At 36.0% G+C, this 11,089-nt stretch overlaps 1 long non-coding RNA gene across 2 annotated transcripts; it reads left to right on the top strand.

Annotated features, from left to right (window-relative positions):
- Positions 1 to 446: 446 nt before the first annotated feature.
- LOC147647985 (uncharacterized) lies at positions 447 to 10,872 on the top strand. 2 transcript variants are annotated; one of them, XR_015280547.1, is made up of 6 exons: positions 447 to 532; positions 1,518 to 1,647; positions 2,604 to 2,717; positions 3,107 to 3,227; positions 6,058 to 9,316; positions 9,874 to 10,872. It is a non-coding gene; the product is annotated as an uncharacterized LOC147647985 (long non-coding RNA). The 2 variants fall into 2 exon arrangements; XR_015280548.1 differs by lacking the exons at positions 447 to 532; positions 6,058 to 9,316; positions 9,874 to 10,872 and having other exon boundaries at positions 3,107 to 4,514.
- Positions 10,873 to 11,089: the final 217 nt, after the last annotated feature.

Below are 11,089 nucleotides of genomic sequence, written 5' to 3'. Positions count from 1 at the left end.
AGTCCAAAATATTGCTCTAATTGTGTTACAGCTGAAAAGGACTGAATTAAAACATAGAGCACCCTCTAATGATGCCATTTTTAGGGGAGGTAACTCAGACACTTGCATCTGGTATCTTGGACACCATTACTGCAGTAATACAGTATTCAGAGTTGATATTTCTCACCTGTTCTGACTTAGTGCTTAAAATCTATATTTTAACTAGTTGGTAATCCTATTCACTAATCTAATTAAAATAATTAGCTATAGCCACAAAGCTTATAATGCAAAATATCTAGAACCACCTTTTTGGTTCTTTTATTGTTTAAATATAATTTACATACAATTTTTTACTTCTGCTGCATAAATAAGATTATGACAGTGTGGCAGGCTTTAAAGAGTTGGTTGGCATGATACGTGATAGTTTCTTCTAACTGAAGTGAGTACTTCTCATTTTATACTTCCAGTTACTTTTAAAATAACTGCTTGCTGGACATTTATCCAGTCTTTGCACAATGAAAAGGATTTGGAAGAAAAGAATCTCTGGAAACGTGTATGTTACTGTCTGTGCTATCCATTTCTTAGAAGTGTTTTTCTCAATGTCTTGCAAGACTGTTTTTCTTGAATGCCTTAAGAATTTTTCAGCACCAAAAGCATACAGGATTAAGAATTCAAATACTGTATTAATTATGAAAATCTATTCATACGTGCTGGGCTAATCCTATTCACTCCCCTCACAAGCACGTACCACTTGAAAAGGTGAAGAATGAATAACACGTTTACAGCAAATGAATACAAACTAGCTACATGAGTATATTTTGGCTGCTTTCCAGTGGGCAAATGTTTGCACAGTTATTTGGCCTTTACAAAGCAAAAATTCAGGAAGAGAATTTTGGAAATCCCTGCAAGGAGCAGATTACCCAGTGGTGAAGAGGAATGAATGCTCCATTTAACTGTTTTGCCTGTTTGCAGGACAAGTTCCTGTCAGGTGAACAGAAAATGAACCTGTTGCTATGGGAAGATGTGACAAAAGTAACTTTTGATTGTTACTCTGTACAATCTCTTCTTTTCTTTCATCAGGCCTGCAGTGATTTTCCTGAGTTTGGTTGCATTTCTTGTACTCCCTGATACCTTCTAGTTATTATGGAATTTTGTTGGGAAAACCATTGTCTTGTACTTCTCAGTTATTTGGGGATGGAAGATCACTTTCCCCCATTTACAGCAAAGACTGTCCCAGGCAAAGACTGGCAGTTGAGCTCTTAATGGTTCTCTAGAAACTAGAGATAAAAATTTATGAGGTCTGCTCCTTTCCTGATGCACAGAAAGTTACTTAAACAACTTTCTGTGTGGACAAGTCAGTGAGCAAGGCAGTAATGCTTTTTAAGCTTCTCCAACCAAGAGAGTCAGTACCCTGCTGATGAAAGCCTGGTGACTACATTGTTGTAATATATGTGTATTTTGGTGACAGTTGCATTTGACTGAAGACTGGAGCTGTTGAATAACATTTTGGTTTTTTCCCCCTGCCTCCTGTTGCCAAGCCTTCGGTAGGTTTCCTTCAATAGGTGTCCTTCAAACCATCTGCTCTACCTGGAACTGGAGAGATGGAAAACAGAAAGAAAGAAACAGAAGAACAGAAAAAGCAGAACAGAAAATAGATACACTGTCGAGGTGACGCAGGACCTCTTACAGACTTTCCCACATTTTACTTTACTTGGAATAATATAATTTAATAAATTATAATTATATAATTATATATATATAATATATTTTAATTATATAATATAGTATATATAATGCAATTCTATTATATATAATATAATTATAATTTAAATTATAATAATTTAATTTTAATAATTAAATAAAAAACTTTAAATATATTTACTTGGAAATTTGACCAAAATCAGTTTAATTTTTCATAGCGCATGAAATCAGCACGTTTAGAAATGTTGAATGGGGAAATTAGGAGTGCAGTTCTTGAAAATTCCTACAGATTTTTTGAACTTGAATCATCTTCTCAAATGAATAACAATGATTTAACTTCAGAATTATGTTTGGGGTTTTATTTGTTTGGGGTGCTGTTTGTTTTTTTGTTTATTGGTTGATTGGTTGGTTGGCTTTGTAGGTTTTAAGGGTTTTGTTTCTTTCCCTGAGATGGAAGAAACTTCATTTTGGTATTCAGTGATTCTTAATGATAAAATATAGGGCTATAAAATTTAAGAGAAATGATGATTCAGAAGATTGATTCAAGAAATAGGCATGAAGAAATCTTATAAATATTTAATTACTATTTTTCATTGCAAATTTTACTGTCTTGTTTTCAAATAGAGATAAGGGCTGATATGTTACATATAGATCCACTCTTACATTAACCAACTTTCAGAAATCTATTTAAATGAAATATGCCTTCAAGGAGGAAATCAACCACACAAGATTGACTGTGAACTCTGTGAAGTCATTACTCTTTATATTTTGTAAAGCACATTGATATTTCATTATAATAATTTATTTTAAGTCCGATGAGAATAAAACCAAGTCTTTAATCATGTTTGATTTCTTAAGAAAGAGGGCAAGAGAGATGAACAAGGGTCAGTTTCAGAGTGACTTTTTCTTGTCTAATCACACAGAGGTTACAATCCTACCCCCTGCCTCTGGCAAAGGCATCATTATTTCAGAGGAAAAAGTATACTGTGCAAATCACATTGAAAAATCAGTTTTGTGGTGGAATCTGGATCAGTCAGGTCAGTCAAACATGGGCACAAGTGTCTTTAGCTTTCCCAGCGCTGTTTGAGTTGCTCATCCTACTAAATACTCCCCCACAAACTCTGCCCTGTGCATTAATCACCATTAGCATCACCAAGGCCAGGGCAGGGATTGCAGCAACCTGGGATGGTGAAAAATGTCACTGCCCATGGCTGGGGGTGGCACTGGGCAGGATTTAAGGTCCCTCCCAAACCAGTCTGAGTCTGGGATTCCAGTTGTGTCCAGTTGTTGTGACTGGAACATCAGGACTTCCTTTTGCAGTGTATTGAGGGATTGGTGAGTGTGTGGGAGGTAAATGAAGGTGATGCTGGGAAATATTGATATTTTTAACAGTTTGAGAAATTACCTTTGCCTCCTCTTTTTTCAGGAAATTTGACCAAAGCATGTCTGACATAGTGGTGAGGAGATTTTGTCACATTGGCAAGGACAGGTATTCTGAGTGTGGAGAACAATCAACAATGGAGAGAAACACGGAACACAATTTTTTTGTTAGTATGATGGCAAGAAAATGTTAATTTGGAGGGTTTTATTGCTTATTAGTCACGGGCAAAAAGGCAGCACTTTTTAGATGTTTAGATGTGGGGCATTCTGGTCTAGCCAGACATATTTAATTTTCTGCAAAAGAAATTAGGGAAGAGAGTTCTCTGGAAGGGACAAAGGAAGTAGGGAGCAGATCACAAGGAACATATCTGTGGTGTGATTTTACAAAATGAGCCACCAGCATATGCAATTTACCTCTAAACTGTTAAATATTTGTCCTTGGTTGTACAGATGTGTTAAACATTTAAAACTGGAGGACCAGTCCATTTTTACATTTCACTCATTGATATGGGGGGTTTTACAAGGTAGGAACAAGGAAGAACCCTTCACAGCCAGACACTGCAATACAGGAAGCTTTGGTACATGTCATTATTTCAGATATAAGTCTTGAAACGTGGGAAAATTGCCATTTGGAAGAGAGTTTTCTTTTGTAGAGATGTATTAGCAGAAACTGGAAAGATAGGTTTCATAAAATAACCACAAGGCTTCTCAATATTGTGAGACATTTTTGTTGTTGAAAGTGGTAATTTAGCAAAACAGAAACCTTTCATGAGAAAGTGCTTGTTTCAGTTAACTTGTCAGAAAATGCTTTGGAAAACAGTGATTTTTATAATATCAGGTGCTTGCCTTGTTACCGTGAAGATTTTGATTCTGTTACCTGAAACAGAATTTAAGTGCATGATACTGAGAAATTTAATGAGAAGTGAAACTGTAATCTTTACAAAACCCCTTAACGTTAAACAGGATTATTTTGATATCAGAAGAACATTCTGAGTAACTCAAACTGAAAATACACTTATTTTATCAGTGCTGAAAATTTTCTCTGAACTATTGGTCATGAGAGGAAAAAGCAATCTCCTGCTCAGTGCCAGCATAGGACCTACTTCAGAAATTGTGGTGCTGGAACAACTTGTCTGATGCAGAGAATGGAGCATTTCAGTGTTCCTGAGTGGGAGTTCTCTCTGTTGCCTAATGGCCCAGTGAATTTAGTAATGATTTCAAAAGAATAAACTCATTTTTCTCTATTTTATGACGTTACAGAGAGACTGGGAATCATCAAAATACAAAAAGGTTACTGGGCTTCCACTGCATTTCACTTTGTAAGCTGTTTTTTCCTGACTTTTTTACCCCTACCCTTTGTTTTCTGTCAAGTAAGAGTATTCTTTAAAGAGAGCAAGGTTACTCATTCAAAGACAGCCTCAGAACAGCTTCCTGAATAAAATTTAGACCCTCTTGTATTTTACTTACAATTTATTCTACATCATTAGGAGATGATTACCTTTGATACAGAGTTTAAAAAAATACCCCACAGTTTTGATCTGTAATAATTTACAACACCTTTAATTTGAATTACAGATGAGATAATCATGGAAAAGTGGCTGAGGATCACAAAGCTTATAAATTTTTAAACAACCTCAATTTTCAAAGTTACAGACAGTGTATTTTATATTAATGTGAGATTTGTGTAAATCTGTATGGGTAGCAATCATGCTCTTGTCTTTGCAAATAAAATAGTTGCCATTAAGGTATATGTGAGTCCCTATATCTACTATATTTTCTTACAGAGGATTGGACAGAATAATGCGTGTGGAAAAATGAGTAATGACATGGAATAAATGAAAAAAGGATGGAAATGATACACAATTGCAACTTTCATTTTTGATATGTCATTACGACTTTTATTTTGAGAAGAATGCATGATTCACTTTAGGGTTGCACATATGTAGATGGCTAAATAATGGAAATTAATATTTGCACACCATGCAAATAGGAGAGGAATTAGCAGAGTGGCTGAAGTAAAGTTACTGCTACTTTTGCACTCACCAGCTTTCATTCCACCTTTGTAAAAGACCAGGTATATGTCTGATCCAAGAGTAGAGCCTTTCCTTTCAGATTCTGAATTTTTACCTGGTTCAATTTGTAAGAGCTCAAAGGTTTCTTTCAGATGGCTTTTTTTTGTAGCCAGAAAACAAATTTGTCTGATTTTCTTTAGACATATGGCCATCTGAAAGACAAAACAGAAATTATCCTCTTAACTAGCACCTGTAGCACCTCTTTCCAGTGATTGAACAGACTAATTATTCCATCCTGATGGTCAAGTTTGCATAGAATTCTGATCTTTCCTCCTGACTCTTCTGGGTTTGATCCCTAGTAATAGTTGGTTCCTACGTGTCTGTGTGGATGACAGGTTTGGTCAAATAAAAATTCATTCATTTCTCTTTATGAATATTGGTAGTGTTCTCCATGAAGACAATGTCTGCGGTTTCCCAGCTAGAGATAAAAGTATTTAGCCCATAATTTCACTGAAAATTAAGCAGATGTGCACATTGTGGACTCAGTACTGTAAATTGCTATCCATCCTCCACACTGAGCTCTTCCAGCTTCCTGGGAAGGCAGTGACAGATGAGGGTAATGAGCAACTACAGGACAGTGCCCTTTGCTTTCTAGCAAATTAACTTCACAGAGACACTATTTCCTTCTCTTCTGAGCTGGCTGCTGAGCTTTAGCCATATTATCTGCTCAAAAGGAATTGAAAATATGAGCTAAAATATGCCTATCGTGTCTTTCAATTTATGTGGCATAAAGAATCAAAGGAAGCTAAAACCTCTCAAAGCACCAGCTGTAACACAGTCTGACTGCTATTGAGTCTGAGCAACTTGGTTATTTGAGTGCTTTTAAAAGAATTAAACATTCTTTTTCATGCCTGTTTTTCCCTTTCAGTGTTTCTAATTAAATTCTATGGAACACAGATATTTTATGTTTAATTTGTTCTTTCAGGGGCAAGCACAGATGAGTGCAAAAAGCCTGGAAACTGGTTGGATTGGTGAGTAATCCCTTACTAGCATGAGCTGCATCATCCCTTCTTTAACAGCTTCCACGAGTTCAGAAGATCAGAAGAAGACTGTCATTTTGCCTTTGAATGCACCAAGCTCTCTGTTGCCTCATGTTCTGGCTCTGTGATGAGCCTTGGGGGGGAAAAGGAAAGGGTGAGAACCTTTTATGTGAAAATATTTCAAGCCATATCACTGTAGAATGGTACATGAATGTGACCTGAGGGTGCATCATCTCTTCTGCCAGAGTGCCCACTGCTAGCAGCTTTGGAAGACTCTGGAAACTTTTGTTTGGTTTAGTTTTAATCACACTTCTATAAGAACAGGTGGTACTTCTGGGCCATGAGTTATGGGGTCATACATGTCCTGTTGGTGAATGATGCTGTACAGGAGGAAATTGGTCTTGAGTCTCCTTATTAATATTACCTTTCTTTCTGGGAACACTGAAAACAGACCAAAAAAAATTAAAAGCCCAATAAATATGACACTTCATTTCTTTGAAAAGCAACTTTTCTTTTAGCTGAATCATGAACCACACTGGCAATCATGAGGGCATCTCTCAGTAATTCAGCAGATTATGTCTGGTCTGTTGATAACCTTCACTCAGAATATGAAGTGGGAAAGCCAAATCTTGTCTCTCCTGACTCAATTTCTTTTTGACATAGCCTCTATTGATGTGATCTCATGTAGTTGGTCCTACAGAAAAAAAATAATAAAAAATCCATACCTGTGGCTGTAGGAAAACATGTAAAAATGTGCATTTTCCAGAATTCTTTATATACATGCTTAGGGAGATGTAGCAAATGGAGAAAAAGGAAAATTCCATCAGATGCAATAAATGAAATTAACTTGTCAGGTCAGGACTTCAAGGTGTCCACATTCAGAGCCAGGTTTACTGGCTCTTGCCTTCCTATTTGTCCCATTCTGAGATCTTAAAGGTAAAAGGAAAGAAGCTGTACACAAAGGCTGCCATGCAATGGTGGCATGCTGTTTGTATTTTTCTATTCCTAAATAAAGTTAGTTCACTGTAGCCAGTATTTCTGCATTCATCAAATTAGTATCAATTGTGCTTCAATATAGAGCAGATTAGGAAATCTTGGCAAGTTCTTGCATTGCTGACAATCACAGTTAGAAAGTACTCAACAGCATCAGTTTCATTGCTTTTATTGAAATGAATTCAATCTTAGTACTTTAACTAGTTTCTGAGTTTATATATACATTTTTGATGTCATGCATGTGAAATTGAATTTTTTTCTCAACATAAAAATTGTAGAAGCCAAACCATAGTAATTTATAAGTAGCAGGTATTTCTCAGTGCATTCAGCAGAAGCTCGGAAAGTCTGTAAAAATCTGACCATGTCCTCTCCATTTCTTCCCAGCTCTGATGCAGCCCCATGGTTATTCAAAGGGAGGGAGGTGGCTGGTTACACCCAGTCTTGGTGTAAGTGTTAAATTTAATCTCAGAACACTTACTGGAATTGACTTGGACTCAGAACACCCATGGGATTGAACTCCTCAGGGGTTTTATAGACCAGGTGATGCTATTTCTGAATCCCAGGAAGAACCAGAGGCCTGCAGAGCTCAGCACTGTCAAGAAGGATGCACTGGGAATTGGTAGAAATACAACTGCTGGTAATACTCAGGTCTAAGGTGGATTTTGATGCTTTCCCTGAGTTAATGTTTAACCATTGTGCTTAAGCAGTGGTTCAGGAGAGATTTTCAAGGTTCCACTTTAAGTGAGCCAGCTCTAGGTGGCACCTGATGTCCCTTTTTTACTTTCCATTTTTCCCCAATCTCTGAGCAGAAATGCTGTTTGCTTCCTTATGGACTTCTCCTGGGGCCAACACAGTAGGCTTTGGGACTATATCCAGTGAATGATCAGCTTTTTCAGTTTCATTTTCTGCTTTTGAGAACCCTGCAGAGGTGGAGAGATCAGTTCTGATGTTTTTGGCAATAATTTATTCTGCTCAGTTGCAGAATTTAAAGTACTCAGAAAGGGCTTGTAATTACATTATAGTTCTAGTTCTAGCAATATTCGTAGCCATGAGAGATTTGCTGATGGAAAGAAGATAATTATTCTCTCTTTTCACTCAGAATCCTGTTTCACCCATCAAAGAGAGCATACAGTGGGTCACAGCAGTCTGACTCCTCACTTCATGCATTGTTTAGGGACAATGAGAGCTGAGCTTCTGCTCTGCTTCCAAAGCTCATCCTAACTTTGAAGGAATATTTCTGGCAGTGCAAGTGAGAGGTTGACAGGCAGCAAAGCCATTGCCTTTCCCCATGCCTGTGTACCACGAGAATTAAGAAATACTAATAATAGAAATGTTATTTTCTGCCAGAGGCAGGTTTGTGTTTCTAACTGTGGTGGTGCCATCAGTTTTAGGACTCAGTTTTTGTACTAAGGGGAAAACATAACATTTAATCCAATATTAAGCTGCTCTTTGGTTTGTTTTTGGTTTTGTTTTTTTTTTTGTTTGTTTGTTTTTTTTGTAGCTGAAAAATTCAGGGGAGCACTTGCTTGGCAGTATTTTAAAAGACTGAGTTTGTCTGGCATTTTTTCAGAGCAGGTTTAACAGCCTGGACAGACTGTGAGTGACAAAGTTAAAAAGGGAGTTTGAAGTTTAAATAGTCAAACATGGAGTGCTGTAAGTACAAAAACTGCAAAGAACACCCAGAGGAACTTCATCTTTTGAAGATTCTGAATTTCCAGGTCTAGAGTCACTGTACAGATTCAGTGGTGCAGTCATTCAAGGCAAAAGTTTCCTAATTCCTCAAACTTACCTTGTGCCTTCTACACTTCATAGAAGACATTTGTCAGACATAATTTTTTTAAAAAATAATTTTAATTTAAAAACTATTAAAGTTTGTCAATAGTTGGATTTTTAATAGTATGTTTGTATTTGACTCAGTAATACCACATCTGGCTAAAATTGGCATTGCCAACAAACCAATCCCCCAAAACTACAGCTGAAATAGTGTTAGCATCACTTAGAAAATCTGGTCCAGGAGCAAAAAACTGTAACCAGGATATTTCTTTTATTACTGAGGAAATTGCAAGTTCTTGTTCAGTTTACTGTTTTCAAAATCATATTTATATTTCCACACAGGCCTCTGCATCTTATGCTATGGTTACCATTACAGCTTTTTAAATTTCACATGATTTAAAATCATATGAATCACTGGAAATGAATATTCAACACCAAGTGAGTGGAAATATGAAGTCTGAGTCTGTAGATTTAGAGGTCTCATGCATATTTTACTTTTTTTTTAATTCTCAGTTCTAGTTGCATGAGTAAGATCTAACAGATTCTGATTGCCTTGTATTATTATCTAGTGAAAGTTTTGAAGCAATTTCTTTGTTTCTAACTCCTCTGGTCTGTATTTTCCCAAACAACCTAAAGCAATGAAAGCTTATTATACTGCATGGCTGTCTTCCTTATTTGGATTCTGGTGGTGGTGTTTTTTTTTATGTTGTTGGTTTAGTTTTGTTTTGTTTTGTTTTTTTGTAGTTTCTCAGGCTGCCTTTAATCTACAACAGGCTGCACATGGCTTTTAGTTTTCTAACTCTTTTGATACAGCCTGGTGTTTGGTGGGTGTTCCTACATTTTCTGTAGCTCTGAAACTTTTCTGTACTGAAATTGCTTTGGGAATATCTTAATTTGCAGACAACTGTGCAGAGAGGCACTTTTTACTTGTGGATTTTAAAAAAGAAAGTAGTCCAGGAACTCTCTAATCATTATGTTGTACTTTTTTTTCCTAGAATTCTCAAGATCCTTTCAAGGAAGACTTAAAATATCTGAGCTGACCTGAAGGTCTCTGAAGTCAGTGGAAAGATTTCTGTTGATTTTCAAGGGCTTTAAAATATGCCTTTAAGGAAAAACTCAAACCCTAGCCTAAAAAACATCAACACTGTTTTGGTGTTACCAAGAGTGAAATATAACTGAAACTGAAAAATTATTTAACTAATACAATTCACTTTGTAGAAGACAAAAGGGGATTATTGCACATCACCTCAACAGGACAATTTTTAAAATAGTTAAATGCTGGGTTCCAAGGCAATTTCATTTTCTTATTGTAATGAACAAATTTAACGCTTGAATGTGCCCCAGAAATAGTCATCCCAAGGCAATTTTATATTCTTGTTGTTGTGAATTTTTGATGCATGAATCTGTCCTAGAAATAGTGCTTGGAACAGAATACACAACTTCTAAATTAAAGAAAAAGTTCTTACTCTCATTCGAGCCACCTCTTGGAACATAAATTGGAATCTGGAGGAGGCAAAGTGGATAATTCAGGATGGAAAGAGTCAACTCAAATTGCTTTTTTTTTTTTATGGATTCATTTGGGTGCTGGAAGATTTAGAGTTACAGGTAAAAAGGAAAGAAGAAACACAAAATGTTAAGGCAAATAAATAGTACATGCCTGTCTTGGTAAAAATGAGAAGACTTCAAAAGTTTTAAATGAGAACAAACTAAATATGCTTAAAGAAAGTGGATTATTTAAATACATCTTGTCGTCTTTAAATGCATAAAGTTATATTTGATTAGCAAATCATCAGGCAAATGATCTGTGTTGGGTGATTTATAAAAGGAGAAAACCTCTATTTCTATATGTTTACTTTTTGGCTGTATAATATTGTTCTATTTCGTAATGAAATTTTATCATACCGAAGGTGAATTTAAGCACAAGGAGAAGACAGGAAAAGACATAGAAAGTTGCTTTTATTTCTTACACAGAAAAAATACAAAGATGCACCTCTTGTGCTTTTCTTCTTCCCCCTCCATCTGAAAGAAGAAGTTCTCTGCAAGATTTTTGAGATATAAGGACCAAAAGCACAACATTAATATTATTGCATTATTTAGATGGGCAATTTCTAGTCACATATTTAACCTTTATAAAACTTCTGGGATTTTTAGGTGGACTGTTCCAAATTAAGTCTTTGTTTTGCCTTTTTAATTTTATTTTTTTTTTTGTCT

The sequence above is a fragment of the Cyanistes caeruleus genome, chromosome Z, assembly GCF_971803275.1.
Source record: "Cyanistes caeruleus chromosome Z, bCyaCae1.hap1.1, whole genome shotgun sequence".
In the NCBI taxonomy this organism is placed as follows: domain Eukaryota; kingdom Metazoa; phylum Chordata; class Aves; order Passeriformes; family Paridae; genus Cyanistes; species Cyanistes caeruleus.
Note: the sequence above shows the minus strand (reverse complement) of the source record. Positions and strands in the feature narration are given on the sequence as shown.